At 45.3% G+C, this 22817-nt stretch overlaps 1 long non-coding RNA gene across 1 annotated transcript in view; it reads right to left on the bottom strand.

Moving 5' to 3' along the window:
- Positions 1-237: 237 nt before the first annotated feature.
- Positions 238-22817, bottom strand: part of LOC135541649 (uncharacterized) — a 49409-nt gene continuing 26829 nt past the window's right edge. The window contains exons 2-4 of the long non-coding RNA XR_010455981.1: positions 12830-12989; positions 6851-6868; positions 238-320 (exon numbers count right to left, since the gene is read on the bottom strand). This is a non-coding gene — a long non-coding RNA (uncharacterized LOC135541649). The remainder of the gene's footprint in view (positions 321-6850; positions 6869-12829; positions 12990-22817) is intronic.

Here is a 22817-nt window from a genome sequence, read left to right as displayed (position 1 = left end):
AATCAGAGACAACGAGAAACACCTGCCTCTGATTGAGAACCACTTCAGACAGCCAGGGTGTGAAACCCCACTAAGAAATCCCAATACCTAGACAAGACTGAACACACCAGGAAAACCCATGTCAAACCCTGGCCTGACCAAATAAATAAAGGACACAAAAATACTAAGACCAGGGATAAGCCAGATGTTTGTGTGGTCCACTTCTGAGCACTGGCAACGGGCACTCCCACTCTGGCACTCACATTCAATGATGATGTTATCTCTGGGATCAACAATGTAGTCCTTCAATGACTGTTTCATTATGGTGGGAGGCTGCTTCACTAGAGAGAGAGCCTCGAGAGACCTCTGTCAGACCCAGCCTCGAGAGAAAGTCAGAGAAAGAATGCAAACAGAGAGAGAAGAGCCTCGACTGTCAAAGCCTCGACTGTCAGAAAGAATGCAAACAGCCTCGACTGTCAGAAAAGGAGATGTCAGAGAGCAAGATTCAGCAAGCCTAATGTCAGACCCAGGTGACTGTCAGATATGGCTGTCAGACATACTGTCAGGCCCAGCCTCGACTGTCAGTGCCTCGATAGACAGCCTCGACTGTCAGACCCAGCCTCGACTGTCAGACCCAGCCTTGTCAGCCATCGACTGTCAGACACAAACCCCTCGAGGTCAGGGCCTTACTTCAGCCCAGCCTCGATAAGACCCAGTTACCAACATAATTACAACGGTAAAAGCCTACTTTTTTGTCATACCCAGCCTCGACTGTCAGATGTATACTTCAGATATATCACGGCTTTCAGCCAATCACCAGACACCACACAACCCCACAGTGCAGACCCAGCCTCACACAGACAGCCATATCCAGGAGAAGTGAAGTCAGGAGGAGAGGGTTGGGTTATCAGACCCAGCCTCGTGTCAGATAGCCTCGACTGTCAGACCCCCTCCCTCTGGCCTTAACATCAGCCCTGCCTGACTGTCAGGCCCTGCCACTCTTATTTAATTGCCCACTTAATCGTAACGCAGCTTTCTTCAGGTGAAGGAGAGTCGACTGTCAAAGCCTGACTGTCAGACGTGGCTCGACTGTCAGAAATTCGACTGTCAGTTTAATAAAACAAATAAACACAAACACTAACAAACCCAGCCTCGACAAAGGCCGTAAAACCAAAACAGCCTATACTGGTGCCCAGCCTCGACACAGAGACAGAAACAAGGACTGTCAGGCCCAGCCTCGACACAGCCTCGACTGTCAGATGGCTGCCTCGACTGTCAGGTTCCCAATCAGAGACAAGCCTCGACTGTCAGACACCTGCCTCTGATTGAGAACCAGCCTCGACAGTCAGAGACTTCGACTGTCAAACCCAGCCTCGACTGTCAAGCCACAATCCCAATACCTATGAAAAACCCCAAGACAAAAGCACACCACATACCAAAACCCATGTCAAACCCTGGCCTGACCAAATAAATAAAGAAAACAGCAAAAATACTAAGACCAGGCCTCGCATCAGACACTTCAGCCAGCCTCGTTTCAGACCCAGCCTCGACTGTCAGACCTGCCCTGTCAGTCCACTTCTGTCAGACACTGAGCAGACGCCTCGGCACTCGACTTCCAGCCTCTGTACTGTCACCACACATCTACCAGACCCACATCTACTGTCAGACCCAGCCTCGACTGTCAGGCCCAGCCTCGACTGTCAGGCCCTGCCTCGACTGTCAGACCCAGCCTCCTGTCAGACTCGACTGTCAGACGCAGCCTCGACTGTCAGACGCAGCCTCGACTGTCAGACCCAGCCTCGACTGTCAGACGCAGCCTCGACTGTCAGGCCCAGCCTCGACTGTCAGACCCAGCCCTGCCTCCTCGACTGTCAGACCCAGCCTCGACTGTCAGACCCAGCCTCGACTGTCAGACGCAGCCTCGACTGTCAGACCCAGCCTCGACTGTCAGGCCCAGCCTCGACTGTCAGGCCCAGCCTCGACTGTCAGACCCAGCCTCGACTGTCAGACCCAGCCTCGACTGTCAGACGCAGCCTCGACTGTCAGACCCAGCCTCGACTGTCAGACGCAGCCTCGACTGTCAGGCCCAGCCTCGACTGTCAGGCCCAGCCTCGACTGTCAGGCCCAGCCTCGACTGTCAGGCGCAGCCTCGACTGTCAGGCCCATTCTCGACTGTCAGGCCCATTCTCGACTGTCAGACCCAGCCTCGACTGTCAGGCCCTGCCTCGACTGTCAGGCCCAGCCTCGACTGTCAGACGCAGCCTCGACTGTCAGGCCCAGCCTCGACTGTCAGACGCAGCCTCGACTGTCAGACGCAGCCTCGACTGTCAGACGCAGCCTCGACTGTCAGGCCCAGCCTCGACTGTCAGGCGCAGCCTCGACTGTCAGGCCCATTCTCGACTGTCAGACCCAGCCTCGACTGTCAGACGCAGCCTCGACTGTCAGACGCAGCCTCGACTGTCAGACGCAGCCTCGACTGTCAGACGCAGCCTCGACTGTCAGACCCAGCCTCGACTGTCAGACCCAGCCTCGACTGTCAGACCCAGCCTCGACTGTCAGGCCCAGCCTCGACTGTCAGACCCAGCCTCGACTGTCAGACCCAGCCTCGACTGTCAGACCCAGCCTCGACTGTCAGACACAGGCTCGACTGTCAGACACAGGCTCGACTGTCAGGCCCAGCCTCGACTGTCAGGCCCAGCCTCGACTGTCAGGCCCAGGCTCGACTGTCAGGCCCAGCCTCGACTGTCAGGCCCAGCCTCGACTGTCAGGCCCAGCCTCGACTGTCAGGCCCAGCCTCGACTGTCAGGCCCAGCCTCGACTGTCAGGCCCAGCCTCGACTGTCAGGCCCAGCCTCGACTGTCAGGCCCAGCCTCGACTGTCAGACCCAGCCTCGACTGTCAGACCCAGCCTCGACTGTCAGGCCCAGCCTCGACTGTCAGGCCCAGCCTCGACTGTCAGGCCCAGCCTCGACTGTCAGACCCAGCCTCGACTGTCAGACCCAGCCTCGACTGTCAGACCCAGCCTCGACTGTCAGACGCAGTCTCGACTGTCAGACGCAGTCAAGTCTATTTGTAGTGTATTTTAGGTTTAAAAAAGCTTCTGAAGTTAGTCATTTTCACTTTGAAATGTCATACTTGATTTTCCCTTTTGGAAAATGTATCAGCCCCTACAAAAATGTCCATTAATTTTAATCCACATAATAATTCACATTACTGTTGCTGCAGGATTATTTTTCCGCTGTAGCAAACTGTCTCAAATTGAGATCCTAAATCTGTACACTGACACTACACACTATCAAGCCCAGCATCAAAGAAAATTGCTTGCCCCCCCCCCCCCCATTGTACAAAATAGCCCCAGTTGAAAGAGACACTTCCTTGCCATGATGTACCAACATGGGAGAGAGGAACAACCGGTGAGTGTGTGTGTGTGTGTGTGTGTGTGTGTGTCATAAATCTTCTCCAGATTAACCACAGTTCTAAAGGGAATAGCCCAAGTCCTATTGGAAGTCCCCTTGCCAAGATAGAAAGCTTTCCGTTAGAGAGAAAGAGGGAATTCCATCGCCCATTACTATTCTCTGTTTGTCCTCAGTTTGGGGATGCCGCCGGTTACCCAACTGTTCTTATGCACTACTGTAAACAATAGGTAACAGGCCATCCAGAGTCATCAATCCATTTGTGTTTCTATGGCAACCATACAAACACAGAGCTAGTTAATGTAAATTGCTTCGGATTGGAAAATAAAACCTGCTCCTAGTAGGGCTGTGGCAGTCATGACATTTTGTCAACCGGTAATTGACCGTTAATTAACATAAATACATTTAGCATTTCCTGGCTTCCACACACAGCCTACTGTCACGCCCTGACCTTAGAGATCCTTTTTATGTCTCTATTTTGGTTTGGTCAGGGTGTGAGTTGGGGTGGGCATTCTATGTTTTGTGTTTCTATGATTTTCTATTTTTATGTTTTGGTCGGGTATGGCTCTCAATCAGGGACAGCTGTCTATCGTTGTCTCTGATTGGGAACCATATTTAGGTGCCCTTTTTCCCACCTTTGTTTGTGGGAAGTTTACTTTTGTTTATAGCACATGACCTGTAGCTTCACGGTTTGTTTTGTATGGTTTATTGTTTTTGGTCGGCGTCATTCTTAAATAAAGTAAAATGTACGCTGCAACTTCTCTGTTGGCTGGGCTGCACCTTGGTCCTCATCCTTCCAGTCCGTCAACAGCCGTGACACCTACAAGCCACTGATGCAGACCTTCGGAACATCTACTTTTAAAAAAGTCTAATAAATCCATGTAATATAGCCTACACCTTCACAATAAATCCATTATTTATTTTAGACAGGTCTAAAGGTACATGATATGAAAAAAATGTAGTATATTTTGGAAGATCAGAATAGCATTCTCCGAGTTGTCCTTATTTTAGGCCCTGATCTGGCTATTCCATATGGCTGTGGGTTACACTAGTTCATTTAGCAGACATGATTTACTTAGAATTCCATGGCATTATTTTATAGTACGAAGAATACAATTGAACAAAGCTGAATAAAATAGAAAGGATATTTTCTCCAATATCGGAGGGAGTGCGCACATGCGGCTATTATGTGTTGAGCTGTTAAGAAAGAAACAGATACTCCACTATGCTTAATTTTGAGTTATTAATGTAACTTTAGTTGTTCTACAAATGTTGGGCTATATGTTTTGATTTTTAATACATTGTAAGGCTGTATGATGAGACTGATTATTTGAAAAAAGCTGCATGAAAAGCATGTTTTTTTGCACAGGCTGTAAACACTTCATCAGTCTCTCATTCACTATTTGACAAGCACTTGATAATGCCTTGATTTTCCAGATGGCATCACCTTTGTGTGGCCGTAATGCCTCCTAAAAAATACATGCCTTTTGCGGCCAGTGGCCCTTGGGCTGTTAAGGATGCGAAACTGTGCGCGTCATTATCGAATTCTGGGGAGCATATTGAAGATATTGGAAGAACTATCCACATTTACTTTTTGTCAGCCAACAAGATGAGTAGGCCTTATGAACAGCAAAAACACTCGCCTGTCAATCTACTATCGCCAATAATCCAAAAGTGAACCTATTATATTCTGTACGATAAATGAATATTCCAGACAGTCTGGGACAGTTGTGGCATGATAGATCCCAAAAGAATACAACCACTAACATCAGAAAAACGGTTTTCAGCAATGAGGCTGACGCAACAGATCAGAACGTTTAGCTTAAAATGTTGATCAACTATTAGGCAATTTCTTCACATAAATGCAGCAATGTGCACACGGCAGTAGGCTATAAGTGTGTATGTTTCATTAGCAGGAAAACACCATTCTCAAAAGTGACCACAAATGTGTGCATTTTTATGGTGAAAATGATCTTCCTCAAACTTGAAGCTCACGTGCTGCGTATGTATGCCAGTTTGGCTCTCCACCCATTGTGAAGCAGATTAATGTACCTCATTTTAGAAAGTTATTTGGTCACTTTAGTTGTGATGCAAACCTTATCAAAACATATACGCCAGGCTACATGAAGTGTGCGACAATGATTTGAAGAAGTTGCAAAAAAAAAAAAAAGTGCACTGTTTGCTGGCTAATAGTGTCACCCATCGCACGATTATCATGCACCTGTCTCGAAACAGGGGCCGCTGAAAATAGCAAATGGAGGATGCTTTTTCCCGTGGTTCATTTTAATGCCAGCCAGGTAGACTATACTCCTGTTGTAAAGAGAAGCAATGTGCTTAATATTAGGCAAGTTGAGAAATAAATATACGTAGTAGCCCTAGTCTATAGAAAGCTGATGGGATCCCCTCTGTTTCCTCATGCAATTGCATAGCCTATAGAGATGTTGCACAACATCAGCTCATGGGCTCTCATGAAATGTTTCATTAGATTGGAATACATTTACATTTAAAGTGACTAGTAAATAGATCACTAGTCACTTTAAACAATGCCTCTCTATATAATGCCACTTTTTAATAATGTCTACATATCTTACATTACTCATATCACATGTATATAGTGTATTGAGACCCAATCACTGGACACTTTAATAAATGGATCACTAGTCACTTTAAACAATGCCACTTTAAATAATGCCATTTTAATAATGTCCACATATCTTACATTACTCATATCACATGTTTATATGCTGTATTTTATACCGTCTACTGCACCTTGCCTATGCCGCTCAGCCATCACTCATCCATATATTTATATGTACATATTCTCATTCGCCCCCCTTTAGATTTGTGTGTATTTGGTAGTTGTTGGGAATTGTTAGATTACTTGTTACTGCACTGTTGGAACTAGAAGCACAAGCATTTCGCTACACTCGCATTAACATCTGCTGACCATGTGTATGTGACCAATAAAAGTTGATTTTATGTCAGAGTGCTGAGTGCTTCTAGAGTGCTGAGTACCCGGCAGTTAGCAAGTTTGATAAGCTACTAATGACCATCGGCAGCATCAGAGCTTGGAGAAGCCTAATTACCGTGACTAAACGGTCATGTGGTTTTTGACTGCCATCATGCCTCGTGAACGCTGGTGTGGCGGCAATACAGTCACCGCAACAGCCCTAGCTCCTAGTACTACACCATTATATCATTTACTGCTGTAAATGTGGATTCAAATTGGTATTTTCATCCCCCATAGAGACAATGTAGAAACATGATTGAGTATTACAGCAGACACAATACACTCTAAGAAGAAAAAGTGCTATTGAGAACCAATAAGTGTTCCTCCGCTGTCCCCATAGAACCCTTTGAATAACCATTTTTTCCTAAGAGTGAAGACAACAGACACAACAGAACATAGACACAGTAGACACAATACAAAATATTACTGTGTTAATAAATAATACTTACAATCCTGCTGGATCTTTTCTGTTAGTCCCAAAGAGAGTGAGTGAGAGAGAAGGGCAGAGATAGAGATTTTGTAGGTGTTGTTAGTGATATTAGAGTGTTCATTGCAACACAGGCCTATAGCTAGAGCATGTCTACAGCGTTAAACAATGTTAGTCAAATACTGTAGTTACAGTTCTACTGCTACAGAGTAGGCATGTCATAAAATGTTATTCTACAAAACAAAGTTGTTATACTGTTATATCCATGTTTTGTATGTAAAGTAGATTTTGTTACTAGTGTAGCATAATACGTTTATTGACTACAATGACTGTGAATATGTCCTGAAACAATGAAACTGAAACAATGAGATGTAAACTTACCTGTTGATGATTCCACAACGGGAAAAGGTTGATTTTAAAGGAGGGAGCAGCGGGGAGAGGGAAAGAGAGATATGATTTTCATCTGCTAGAATCAGCAAGTTAGTCATTTTCAAGAACAGTACAGATGAACATAAAATACACATATATGTAATTATATTCCACTGCATAAATAATCTATCCCAAAACAGTACATTTACATTTATAATATATTTCATATTGTCTTCAAGGCACTCTTTAGCTACCCTGTAAATGGCCATGGCTGACATACTGTAATTGGCATTACAGTAGTGGTCCAATGCTGTGTCTGATTGACAAGAGCACATTCCTCTCCGGACTTTCTGTCTTTATATGTACTAGTGAGTGTGTGTGTGTGTGTGTGTGTGTGTGTGTGTGTGTGTGTGTGTGTGTGTGTGTGTGTGTGTGTGTGTGTGTGTGTGTGTGTGTGTGTGTGTGTGTGTGTGTGTGTGCGCGTGTGCGTGTGTGTGTGTGTGTGTCCAAGGCTATGGGGGAACAGCTGCCTATAGACAGGTGGAACACCCAACCCCCACTGTTGTTTTATGATATTCATTGTGCCATATAGCCATGCCCATGCTGGAGGAAAATAACATAATAGGCTAACAAGGACATGACAACCATCATCAATAGAGGTCACCACTGGAAGCTGGGGGTCAGAGGGTTGGGGGAGGGAAGGGGAATGACAACAGAGATAAATCCATCTGTCATCACCTCACATTAGATACATTCAGCCCATAGACAGCCCATGTTACCATTCAGTCCTCTCAGGTATAGCATTAAATGCACTAGGAGCACCAGAAGATTTGGGATAACCTCTCTGAATGACCAGGGCTGATTCTCCCTCCCTCCATCCCTCTAAATATGTTGGGGAGACGTCGGAGGGTTATGAGGGTATTATGCATTTTACTCTGTGGGGGGTCTTCTCTCTCTCTGTCCCCCTCTCTCTCCCTGTTGTGAGTGTGTGTGTGTGTGTGAGTCCTCTGTCTGACACTAATTAATAGAGCTTCCTGAGGCCAGCGGTGAAAGGTTGTGGAGTATAAAGAGACATTGAGGGTGCTGTAGAGGGTAGATGAGGTGGAGACTACAGAGGTAATGACAGCTGATGGCCGTGTGTGTGAGGTCGAGAATAAGTAGTGTGCAGGTGTGTTTGACCGCCAAATAGCAGGTGCCCATGGCACTTTATCCCGATCAAATAATTTTTCATAACACCACTGTGAGACATTCACAGCTATTATTCTCCTTTATGAAAGAAAAACAAGAGAGAAAGGAGAGAGAAAGGTCTCCTTTCCTTTGTCTCTTACTTTCATATTCACACCGGAGTCAGTCCAATGGGAGGCACAAGCTTTTAGACATGTTAGAATGGCTTGGTATAGGACTTGTGTGTGTGTGTGCGTGCGTATGAATGTATTGATGTTTTGGTTGAAATCTGACAAACTTTTACAGATGCACAATCGAGAGCATCCTGTCAGGCTGTATCACAGCCTGGTACGGAAACTGTACCGCCCTCAACCGCAAGGCTCTCCAGAGGGTGGTGCGGTCTGCCCAACGCATCACCGGGGGCAAACTACCTGCCCTCCAGGACACCTACAGTACCTGATGTCACAGGAAAGCCAAAAAAATCATAAAGGACAACAACCACCCGAGCCCCTGCCTGTTCACCCTGCTATCATCCAGAAGGTGAGGTCACTACAGGTGCATCAAAGCTGGGACCGAGAGATTGAGAAACAGCTTCTATCTCAAGGCCATCAGACTGCTAAACAGCAATCATTAACTCAGAGGCTGCTTCTCACATTGAGACCCAATCACTGGACACTTTAAAACCTGTTTGAGATCGAGCTACTTTTTTCAACATTCTGTTAAAAATCGTGCAACATTTCAACGTCCTGCTACTCATGCCAGGAATATAGTATATGCATATGATTCGTATGTGTGCATAGGAAACACTCTGAAGTTTCTAGAACTGGTTCAATGGTGTCTGTGACTATAACAGAACGAGTTCCATTGTCAAAATCGCAAGCAAACCTCATCACAAAATCTCCAAAGAAAAAATCCATCCGCCAGTGTTTGTATTGTCTAAGGCTTGTCATAAATGATGGAACTGTGTTTGCAATTCCTACAGATTCCACACGATGTCGCCAGTGTTGTGATTACCAGGGCACTTTATCATTGGTTAGATTGGTCAATAACACATCCGGTCTTCAGGTGCGTCACAGAAAAGAATGTCAGTGAGGAACTGGAATTCTTTTTGTAAACTTCTAGCTATTGAATACAGATCTCTCTGTGATCAATTTGATCGTTTATTAACGTTTACTAATACCTAAACTTGGATTACAGAAGTAGGTTGAAGTGTTTTGTCAAAGTTTATAGGCAACTTTATGAATTTAAAAAGTTACGTCGCGTTGGGAAACGTGCATTTTTCAATGGATTTCACAGTGTTCATAAATGGACATTTTGGGTATATATGGACTGATTTAATTGAAAAAAAGACCCAATTGTGATGTTTATGGGACATATAGGGGTGTCAACAAAGAATCTCGTCAAAGGTAATGAATGTTTTATATTTTATTTCTGCGTTTTTGGTAGCGCCAGCTACGCTAATTTGTTTGTTTACGTGCCCTTTCTGTGTGTCAGGGAGCTGCATGCTATCAGATAATAGCTTGCCATGCTTTCGCCGAAAAGCATTTTACAAATCTGACATGTTAGCTATATTCACAACGAGTGTGGCTTGATCTGAGTACCCTGAATGTGAATTTTAATGAAAGTTTGAGTTTTAACGAGTACAATAGTTGGCGCTCTGGAATTTCCGCTCATTTGGTTCCTGTACTGGAACCAAGTCCTGAAGAAGTTTTTAATGAATGGATAACTAGTCACTTTAAACAATGCCACTCTAAATAATGTCATTTTAATAATGTCCACATATCTTACATTACTCATATCACATGTTTATACTGTATTTTATACCATCTACTGCACCTTGCCTATGCCGCTCAGCCATCGCTCATCCATATACAGTATTTATATGTACAGTGCCTTGTGAAAGTATTTGGCCCCCTTGAACTTTGCGACCTTTTGCCACATTTCAGGCTTCAAACGTAAAGATGTAAAACTGTATTTTTTTGTGAAGAATCAACAACAAGTGGGACACAATCATGAAGTGGAACGACATTAATTGGATATTTCAAACTTTTTTAACAAATCAAAAACTGAAAAATTGGCCGTGCAAAATTATTCAGCCCCTTTACTTTCAGTGCAGCAAACTCTCTCCAGAAGTTCAGTGAGGATCTCTGAATGATCCAATGTTGACCTAAATGACTAATGATGATAAATACAATCCACCTGTGTGTAATCAAGTCTCCGTATAAATGCACCTGCACTGTGATAGTCTCAGAGGTCCGTTAAAAGCGCAGAGAGCATCATGAAGAACAAGGAACACACCAGGCAGGTCCGAGATACTGTTGTGAAGAAGTTTAAAGCCGGATTTGGATACAAAAAGATTTCCCAAGCTTTAAACATCCCAAGGAGCACTGTGCAAGCGATAATATTGAAATGGAAGGAGTATCAGACCACTGCAAATCTACCAAGACCTGGCCGTCCCTCTAAACTTTCAGCTCATACAAGGAGAAGACTGATCAGAGATGCAGCCAAGAGGCCCATGATCACTCTGGATGAACTGCAGAGATCTACACCTGAGGTGGGAGACTCTGTCCATAGGACAACAATCAGTCGTATATTGCACAAATCTGGCCTTTATGGAAGAGTGGCAAGAAGAAAGCCATTTCTTAAAGATATCCATAAAAAGTGTCGTTTAAAGTTTGCCACAAGCCACCTGGGAGACACACCAAACATGTGGAAGAAGGTGCTCTGGTCAGATGAAACCAAAATTGAACTTTTTGGCAACAATGCAAAATGTTATGTTTGGCGTAAAAGCAACACACCATCCCCACTGTCAAACATGGTGGTGGCAGCATCATGGTTTGGGCCTGCTTGTCTTCAGCAGGGACAGGGAAGATGGTTAAAATTGATGGGAAGATGGATGGAGCCAAATACAGGACCATTCTGGAAGAAAACCTGATGGAGTCTGCAAAAGACCTGAGACTGGGACGGAGATTTGTCTTCCAACAAGACAATGATCCAAAACATAAAGCAAAATCTACAATGGAATGGTTCAAAAATAAACATATCCAGGTGTTAGAATGGCCAAGTCAAAGTCCAGACCTGAATCCAATCGAGAATCTGTGGAAAGAACTGAAAACTGCTGTTCACAAATGCTCTCCATCCAACCTCACTGAGCTCGAGCTGTTTTGCAAGGAGGAATGGGAAAAAATGTCACTCTCGATGTGCAAAACTGATAGAGACATACCCCAAGCGACTTACAGCTGTAATCGCAGCAAAAGGTGGCGCTACAAAGTATTAACTTAAGGGGGCTGAATAATTTTGCACGCCCAATTTGTCAGTTTTTGATTTGTTAAAAAAGTTTGAAATATCCAATAAATGTAGTTCCACTTCATGATTGTGTCCCACTTGTTGTTGATTCTTCACAAAAAAATACAGTTTTATATCTTTATGTTTGAAGCCTGAAATGTGGCAAAAGGTCGCAAAGTTCAAGGGGGCCGAATACTTTTGCAAGGCACTGTACATATTCTTATTCGCCTCTTTAGATTTGTGTGTGTTAGGTAGTTTTTGGGAATTGTTAGATTATTTGTTGGATATTACTGCACTGTTGGAACTAGAAGCGCAAGCATTTCGCAACACTCACATTAACATCTGCTAACCATGTGTATGTGACCAATAAAATTAGATTTGATTAGAAATGTTGATTTGAAATGTTGATTTGATTTGAAATCAATGATGGGTAGTCAGAGTTGAATGGTTATGAGAAGATAGAGCCACCGTAGTCAGCCATACGTGAGAAACTGGCTAATGATTGCACAGTACTATGGAACAACCTACTCTATATGCATAAATGTTAATGTGCAGAGTTCTATTGTAGATTTGAATATTGGTTACTGCTAATTGGTTTCAGATCTGTGTTGGATGAAAACATATACATTAAATTCATATTGAATTAGCATGCCATAATTCCTAATTCAGTTGGTAGAATATACACTCGACTATCGTTAAACCATGCAGAAATATCTTTAGATCATATGGATGGACTGAACAGATTCACTGGGTAACACATCAATATGTGCGAGTGTGTGAGTGTAAGTGTGAGCGCGGGATGGAGGATGGTCAGAGAGATGAGTGTATGTGAGCTCAGTTCTAATGTTAAGAGATATCACTTTTCATGAAGCTGGATCTGCAGATGCAAAGCCAGGATAACTGTGTTGTGTTTTACATAGAGTATATACACTGTAAATATAAATCACTTCATTTTGCATGCTTTTTTCCTGAAGGTCCATCTGTAAACACCAATGGGTTAGTAAGGGATGTGGCATGAAACTTTGTTTTTTCATTTATTGTTCACTGTCCTTCAATTCCAAAACCATTGTGTGGGTCACCGGTATCCAAATTGTATGAGAACCAAAGGCTTACGATCAAATATATATTATAAAACAATGTTTTGACTGATTTCATGTGTTTACGATTTGATTGAATGACTTACGATCAAGAGGAACCTCGATAGCAGACATTTCTTGCCACCGCAGCAGGAGCAATGACATGACAGACAGGACCCAAGGCCCGCCCTGCACCAACATCTCTCTCCTCTGATTGGCTCTCCTCTCCTGTCACAACTCCTGCTTGGCTCCTGATACGGCTCTGACCTATCAGAGAGACAGAGAGATGTGTTTTCAGTATGTGTGGCTGGCCTACATCAGCAGCTGAGGCCCTTACTCCCCAGAGAGAGCTACCCAGAGACAATGAAGACATCACACAGAACAGTTCCACCTCTCCTCCAATCATCCACTCCCCCATTACCCCAAACCAGTATCAGAACCCCAGGCCCAGGACTACTCCTCTCCCTCCTTCTCCTAATGACTCCAGACCTTCAGATCCCCATTCCTCCATTACCCCAGACCACAAGACCTCCAAACCCAGAGTTGCAGAGCGCAGACCAGGGAACCATCCCAGTCTACTAACCCCATACACTCTGCCGACTAACCCTGTACACCCTGCCTCCAAAATCCATACAGCCTGCCTCCTAAATCCACACACCCAGTCTACTAACCCCACACACCCTGCCTCCTAACCCCACACACCCTGCCTCCTAACCCCATACACCCTGCCTACTGACCCCAAATCCATACACCCAGTCTACTAACCCCATACACCCAGTCTACTGACTCTATTCACCCAGCCTACTGACCCCATACACCCTGCCTACTAACCCCATACACCCTGCCTACTGACCCCATACACCCTGCCTACTAACCCCATACACCCTGCCTACTGACCAATAACACCCTGCCTCCTAAATCCATACATCCTGTCTACTAATCTCAAACACTCTGCCTACTAACCCCATACACCCAGTTTACTGACTCCATACACCCTGCCTACTAACCCCATACACCCTGCCTCCTGAATCCATACACCCAGTCTACTGACTCCATACACCCAGCCTACTGACCCCATACACCCTGCCTACTAACCCCATACACCTTGCCTACTAACCCCATACACCCTGCCTACTGACCCCATACACCCTGCCTACTAACCCCATACACCCTGCCTACTGACCCCATACACCCTGCCTACTGACCCCATACACCCTGCCTACTGACCCCATACACCCTGCCTACTAACCCCATACGCCCTGCCTACTAACCCCATGCACCCTGCCTACTGACCCCATACACCCAGCCTACTGACCCCATACACCCTGCCTACTGACCCCATACACCCTGCCTACTGACCCCATACACCCTGCCTACTAACCCCATACACCCTGCCTATTGACCCCATACACCCAGCCTACTGACCCCATACACACAGCCTACTGACCCCATACACCCAGCCTACTGACCCCATACACACAGCCTACTGACCCCATACACCCAGCCTACTAACCCCATACACCCTGCCTACTGACCCCATACACCCTGCCTACTGAACCCATACACCCTGCCTACTAACCCCATACACCCTGCCTACTGACCCCATACACCCAGCCTACTGACCCCATACACCCAGCCTACTAACCCCATACACCCTGCCTACTAAGCCCATACACCCTGCCTACTGACCCCATACACCCTGCCTACTGACCCCATACACCCTGCCTACTAACCCCATACACCCTGCCTACTGACCCCATACGCCCTGCCTACAGACCCCATACACCCTGCCCAGTAACCCCATACGCCCAGCCTACTAGCTCCATACATCCTGCCTAACATAGCCCAGTTGGTCCCGTGTAGCTCAGTTGGTAGGGCATTGTGCTTACAATGCCAGGGTTGTGGATTCAATTCCTGTGGGGGACCAGTATGAAAAAAAGGATGAACATGTTTGCACTCACTACTGTAAGTCACTCTGGATAAGAGTGTTTGCGGAAGGACTAAAACGTCAAAAAAACAAACGTAGCAGCTGTAAAATAAACACCTCAAACTAGATCACTGACATACATACAAACGTTTGAAACTAGATCACTGACATACAAAAGTTTGGGAAAGGTGCACCGTTCAATTAATACAGTAAATAGATTTAAGATGGAGTGTCAGTAAATAGATTTAAGAAGGTGGTCACCTTGTTAACAAAGATATTAGAGACAAGAGAAGATACAAAATCCCAATGAATGGGGCAGATGTTATGCTGCGTCATGTGGTCCCTTCACAAAGTCAGGCCATGAGTTCAGAAATGGGCCTATTTACCTCAAAAGTACGTTATGTCACAATTGCAAAGCCTCGTGATATTACAGAGAACAAGCTCATTATCTCACATCTCGGAAAATATTTGTAATGTTTGGTTTTTGAGCTAGCGCCCAATTGATTCCCATTCCCTCCTTGAAGGAGAGCTCTCTTTGTCCCAGAATTGTGGCCCATTGGCGATGCATAGGCAAAATACACAATGGTTGGTAATACGATTCCAAACGAGTTTCCCATCTCCTCAAAAGTATCTCTTTTTCCACTTTCCCTAAAAACTTGAACATCCGGTTGTTGGTGACTCAGCAGAGGCTATCCAAACCCAGACCATTAACCAGTGCTGCAGCAGATAAAGAGCCAGACATGTGTAAAGAACCAAACTCAATCACACAGCAGCTGAAGACACTGACCATTTAACATTCACCTCCACTTCAACAAACTAAATCCATGGCAAAATACCAAAAACATTGCGCATCGGTGTATTGTTTTGTTGCATCTCCTACATCAAAGGTACAGCGCATTCGGAAAGTATTAAGCCCCCTTCACTTTTTCCTCATTTTGCTACGTTACAGCCTTATTCTACATGATGGCCTTATTCAATCTACACAATATCCCATAATGACAAAACAAAAACATCATATATACTTTTTTGCAATATAACTTATGTAAATATCACATTTACATAAGGTTTCAGACCCTTTACTCAGTACTTTTTTGAAGCACCTTTGGCAGCGATTACAGCATCAAGTCTTCTTCTGTATGACGCTACAAACTTGGCACACATGTATTTGGGAGTTTTTTCCCATTCTTCTCTGCGGAACCTCTCAAGCTCTGTCTGGTTGGATGGGGAGTTTCACTGCACAGCTATTTTCAGGTCTCTCCAGAGATGTTTGATCAGGTTCAAGTCCAGGCTCTGGCTGGGCCACTCAAGGACATTCAGAGACTTGTCCCGAAGCCACTCCTGCATTGTCTTGGCTGTGTGCTTGGGGTCGTTGTTCTGTTGGAAGGTGAAGCATTGCCCCAGAGTGAGGTCCTGAGCGCTCTGGAGCAGGGTTTCATCAAGGATCTCTCTGAACTTTGATATTGATCATATTTTCCTCGATCATGACTAGTTTCCCTGTCCCTGCCATTGAAAAACATCCCCACAGTATAATGCTGCCACCACAATGCTTCACCGTAGGGATGGTGCCAGGTTTTCTCCAGGCGTGACACTTGGCATTCAGGCCAAAGAGTTCTATCTTGGTTTCATCAGACCAGAGAATCTTGTTTCTCATGGTCTGAGAGTGTTTATGTGCCTTTTGGCAAACTCCAATCGGGCTGTCTTTTACTGAGGAGTGGCTTCCGTCTGGCCACTCCACCAAAAAGGCCTGATTGTTGGAGTGCTGCAGAGATGGTTGTCCTTCTGGAAGGTTCTCCCATCGCCACAGAGGAACTCTGGAGCTCTCTCAGAGTGACCATCGGGTTCTTTGTCACCCCCCCAGACCAAGGCCCTTGTAAGGACAGATACTGGGAGACAAAAAGCAAATACAGGGAGTGAAAATGTAATAAACAACAGACAGGAAACAGAAGGGCAATCAACAAAGTGAAGAAGTCCAGGTGAGTCCAATGAGCGTTGATCTGTGTAATGATAACAGGTGTGCGTAATGATGGGCAGCCTGGCACAGAGAGGGGGAGTAGGAGCAGGCGTGACAGTACCCCCCCAGAGCCGCCACCCGGCATCCCACCTAGGCGAGCCTGACAGACTGGCCGAGATGTGGACGAGTCGGACGAGGCGGCTGAGGCGTGGGAGCCCGACGAGGAGGCTGAGGCGTGGGTGCCCGACGAGCCGGCTGAGGCGTGGGAGCCCGACGAGCCGGTTGGGCGTGGGAGCCCGACGAGCCGGTTGAGGCGTGGGAGCCCGACGAGCCGGCTGAGGTGTGGGAGCCCGACGAGCCGGCTGAGGCTGGGGGCCCGACGAGCCGGTTGAGGCGTGGGAGCCCGACGAGCCAGCTGAGGCATGATGTGGGTTGGAAGCCTGCCGAGCCAACCGAGGCAAGGAAACCTCTTGAACCAGCTAAGGCGTGGAAGCCCGACGAGCCAACTGAGGCACCCCGGTTCCTTCGGCTGCGGAAGTCGGACCCGACGTCACCAACAAAAAACAAAACCAAAAACTCCTTGATGCTTCAAATTGTGGTGTCAGCATTCTGTAAGTATAGACGAGAAGCAAGTACAAGCAGTGAACATTTAATAAACAACAGAAAGGAAACATTACACAGAGAGCATCTGGACAAGAGAAACAAAACAACATGAATGCTGACACGGGAAACAAACTGAGGAACAGACAGATATAGATTGGCAATCAAAAAGTGAGTCCAATGAGCGCTGATGCGCATAATGATGGCGACAGGTGTCATAATGATGGGCAGCCTGGTGCCCTTGAGCGCCAGAGAAGGGGAGAGGGAGCAGACTTGACAGCCCTTATACCCCGATTGTTCAGTTTGGCCGGGCAGCCACCTCTAGGAAGGGTCTTGGTGGTTCCAAACTTCTTCCATTTAAGAGTGATGGAGGCCGATGTGTTCTTTGGGTCGTTCAATGCTGCAGACATATTTTGGTACACTTACCCAGATCTGTGCCTTGACACAATCCTGTCTCTGAGCTCTACGGACAATTCCTTCAACCTCATGACTTGGTTTTTGCTCTGACATGCACTGTCCACTGTGACCTTATATAGACAGGTGTGTGCCTTTCCAAATCATGTCCAATCAATTGAATTTGCCACAGGTGGACACCAATCAAGTTGGAGAAACATTTCAAGGATGATCAATGGAAACATGAATCACCTGAGATTAATTTCGAGTCTCATAGCAAAGGGTCAGAGTACTTATTAAAGGTCGACCGACTATGGTTTTTCAACGCCGATACCAATACCGATTATTGGAGGACCAAAAAAAGCTTTTGTTAAATCATCCCCCATTTGGCGAAGGTTGCTGGCTTTGTTTGGAAGAAATGGTCTTCACACAGTTCGCAATGAGCCAGGCGGCCCAAACTACTGCATATACCCTGACTCTGTTGCACAGAAAGCAAGAGAAGTGAAACAATTTCCCTAGTTAAAAGAAATTCATATTAACAGGCAATATTAACTAAATATGCAGGTTTAAAAATATATACTTGTGTATTGATTTTTATAAAGACATTAATGTTTATGGTTAGGTACACATTGGTGCAACGACAGTGCTTTTTTCGCGAATGCCCTTGTTAAATCACCCATTTGGCGAAGTAATCTTTGATTCAATAATACATTAACAGGCACCGCATGGATTATATGCAACGCAGGACAGGCTAGTTAAACTAGTAATATCATCAACCATGTGTAGTTAACTAGTGATTATGTTAAGATTGATTGTTTTTTTTAAGATAAGATTAATGGTAGCTAGCACCTTATCTTGGCTCCTTGCTTCACTCGCATAACAGGTAGTCAGCCTGCCACGCAGTCTCCTTGTGGTGTGCAATGTAATCGGCCATAATCCAAAAATGCCAATTACCGATTGTAATGAAAACGACCTCTAGTACTTATGTAAATAAATATTTAAAATCATTCATAAATAATAATACATATTTTTAATACTTTTGCAAAAATCTCTAAAACCTGGTTTTCGCTTCGTCATTATGGGGTATTGTGTGTAGATTGATGAGGGAAAAAATTATTGTATCCATTTTAGAATAAGGCTGTAACATAACAAAATGTGGAAAAGGTCACGGGGTCTGAATACTTCCCAAATGCAATGTACCTGTAGAATTATTACTCAAATAAGTCACTCCAAATCCTCCTGCCAAGAAACATAATTAGGAAACTAACCTGAATATCAGCTATATAGACTTGGCAGAAGCTTACTTTAAACACTGATAAAGTAAACTGATAAAGTAAAGTATATCATTGGGCATAGATAACATGGGTTTTCTTTAACAAATTGCCTTGGTTTAAAAAATGGAGGAAAACATGCATAATTTAGAGTTATTCTGTATAATAGTCTCATTTACCTTAGCATGTTAGGTTTTAGCTTAATTTATGCTACCGTCGTTATCTGTATTTGTTATGATGTTCATGGTGACAAAAATTAGACCGCTTCCTCAAATCCACTTCCAACGCTTTTTGAAAAGTTACTACTGAGAACACACACGCACATACACACACATACACACATTTATTCTTAAGTCACACATTAAAGACCACAGGCTAAACACACAGAGTGCACACATGAACAGAATCCACGGCATCTACTTCCCTGTCAGCAGATCAGATAGCAGATAATAGCAGTTACTGTGCTAGCTTTCTGAACCACAACCCAGCCACAACGCCGCCATCTTCACACTTCCTTATAGAATTGAGATACAGAACAACATGTTTGACTCAACAATGTAGATGGCCAGAGAGCAGAACCAGATCTGAAATCACTGGTTAACCAGGTTAGGCAGAACCAGCCATGGGCTACCTACCATTTAGGAACACTCGTGTGGACAACAGGGAGACTTGTCTACACTAACCCTTCTGCTCTCTACAAGTTAAACCGATTCAAGGCCTTCTGTGATCCAACATTAGTAAAGTCGACTCTTGTCAAGATGGGTCTTTATGCCTTTGGTGTGAGGACAGAAGGAAAGAAACACAGCTACACTCATTGGGTTGATTCTGCACTCTGCTAAGAAGTGTTTGGACAGAGAAGAGCAGAAGAGCCTGAGTGTTGCCCAAGTGTGTGACTGCCCTGTGTCACATATGGCATGCTGTTTATTCTTATTCATACACACAAACACACACGCACGCACGCACACACACACACACACACACACACACACACACACACACACACACACACACACACACACACACACACACACACACACACACACACACACACACAGTAGGGCAAGCAGCAGGGTAGCAGTACTGTAGGTTTCAACCCGAAGCCTCAGTGATAGAACTAGTACTGAGCTGATTGTTGTAAAGCCTCTTTAAACTCCTGGATATCTACTGGGTCACATGTGTTTGTGCTAGGTGACCTAGCAGCTTGCAGCCCAAGCTGAGCCAAGCAAAACCTCCTGCCAACACAGTCCTAGGGGCTCATTCTGACTCTGTGTGTGTGTGTGTTTTCTTTCACCTTCTTTCATGTGTGCTGCCATAAGTGTGCTAGACATATAGAGAGTCTCTCTCGAGGATCATTACTAATGAGGATCATTTACTAATGTAGAGTCTCTCTCTATCATTACTAATGTAGGATCATTACTAATGTAGAGTCTCTCTCTATACGAGGATCATTACTAATGTAGAGTCTCTCTCTATACTCTCTATATACGAGGATCATTACTAATGTAGAGTATCTCTCTATATGAGGATCATTACTAATGTAGAGAGTCTCTCTATACGAGGATCATTACTAATGTAGAGAGTCTCTCTCTACACGAGGACCATGTCAATGCTATCTAATCCTGTTGCGTGACAGTAATGGGTCGTTCCATTAAGCCATTCTGGGGTTACGTGATGCAGGCTAATGGAGCCCTTGTGGGACAACAGACTGCAGAGGAGGTGAAATGAATAAGCTATGGTGGATCTAAAGGGTGTGTGTGTGTTCCAGTGTGTGTTCCAGTGTCTGTGTGTATTGTGTAAGTGCATGCATATGAGTTTGAGTGCGAGTGTGTGCCTAATGCAGTGATGGCACTTCAACACCCCCACCCCTCTCTTCCTTCCCATCCCCAGACAGATCCTTCAAAAGACAATGTTTTGGAGAGGCCTTTTTCACTACGGAGAGCTGAAGTAAAAAAGGTCCATCTGTGGATGACAGTACAGTCAGAGTACAGTCCTGTAGACCAGAGGCAGATCTATAAATACCAGAGTACACACAATTACCCTCAGCACCCCCGCCCCACCTCAACCCAAACAAGCCCATCCCAGCCCACCACAGTCAAACCCACCCTAGCCCACCCCACCTCAGCCTACCCCAAGCCAGCCCACCACAGTCAAACCCACCCTAGCCCACCCCACCTCAGCCTACCCCAAGCCAGCCCACCACAGTCAAACCCACCCTAGCCCACCCCACCTCAGCCTACCCCAAGCCAGCCCACCACAGTCAAACCCACCCTAGCCCACCCCACCTCAGCCTACCCCAAGCCAGCCCACCACAGTCAAACCCACCCTAGCCCACCCCACCTCAGCCTACCCCAAGCCAGCCCACCACAGTCAAACCCACCCTAGCCCACCCCACCTCAGCCTACCCCAAGCCAGCCCACCACAGTCAAACCCACCCTAGCCCACCCCACCTCAGCCTACCCCAAGCCAGCCCACCACAGTCAAACCCACCCTAGCCCACCCCACCTCAGCCTACCCCAAGCCAGCCCACCACAGTCAAACCCACCCTAGCCCACCCCACCTCAGCCTACCCCAAGCCAGCCCACCACAGTCAAACCCACCCTAGCCCACCCCACCTCAGCCTACCCCAAGTCAGCCCACCACACAGACACACAGTACAGCCTGGTCTCAGACACTGGTCCCTCTACCCCTACAACCCCCAAGCTGAAACCAACTGAATTGAAATACTCAGCTGCCCCTTCCACCTTACCAGCTCCTCAGCTGTTGCAGTACAGACACACACTCATACACACGTGCAAGCACACACAGAGTTACATTGAGGGGTGATAGGTAGCCTAGTGGTTAGAGCGTTGGGCCAGCAACCAAAGGATTGCTGGATCAAATCCCCGAGCTGACAATGTAAAAATATGTTGTTCTGCCCCTGAGCAAGGCACTTAACACACTGTTCCCCAGGTGCCACAGACGTGCATGTCTATTATGGCAGCCCCCCGCACCACTCTCGAGGGGTTGGGTTAAATGCAGAAGAAACATTTCAGTTGTACAACTGACAAAGTATCCCCCTTTCAATGCCTTCCAAATCAAAGTGTATTTGTCACGTGCGCCGAATACAACACGTGAAATGCTTACTTACAGGCCCGAACCAACAGTGCAATTTTTAAGTAAAAAAAAAGTATTAGGTGAACAACAGATAAGTAAAGAAATAAAAACAACAGTAAAATAGACTGAAAAATAAAAGTAGCGAGGCTCCATACAGTAGCAAGGATATATACAGGCACCGGTTAGTCAGGCTGATTGAGGTAGTATGTACATGTAGGTATAGTTAAAGTGACTATGCATACAGTTCAAGTTGGAAGTTTACATACACCTGAGCCAAACACATTAAAACTCAGTTTTTCACAATTCCTGAAATGTAATCCTAGTAACACTTCCCTGTCTTAGGTCAGTTAGGATCACCACTTTATTTTAAGATTGTGAAATGTCAGAATAGTAGTAGAGAGAATGATTTATTTCAGCGTTCATTTCTTTCATCACATTCCCAGTGTCAGAAGTTTACATACACTCAATTAGTATTTGGTCGCATTGCCTTTAAATTGTTTAACTTGGGTCAAACGTTTTGTTTAGCCTTCCACAAGCTTCCTCAAATCAAATCAAATGTTGTTTGTCACATACACATGGTTAGCAGATGTTAATGCGAGTGTAGCGAAATGCATGTGCTTCTAGTTCCGACAATGCAGTAATAACCAACAAGTAATCTTACAAGTGTAAGGGGATAAAGAATATGTACATAAAGATATATGAATGAGTGATGGTACAGAGCAGCATAGGCAAGGTACAGTAGATGGTATCGAGTACAGTATATACATATGAGATGAGTATGTAAACAAAGTGGCATAGTTAAAGTGGCTAGTGATACATGTATTACATAAGGATGCAGTAGATGATATAGAGTACAGTAT

Source organism: Oncorhynchus masou, chromosome 6, assembly GCF_036934945.1.
Source record: "Oncorhynchus masou masou isolate Uvic2021 chromosome 6, UVic_Omas_1.1, whole genome shotgun sequence".
In the NCBI taxonomy this organism is placed as follows: domain Eukaryota; kingdom Metazoa; phylum Chordata; class Actinopteri; order Salmoniformes; family Salmonidae; genus Oncorhynchus; species Oncorhynchus masou.
This window is presented reverse-complemented; position numbering and strand designations above follow the sequence as displayed.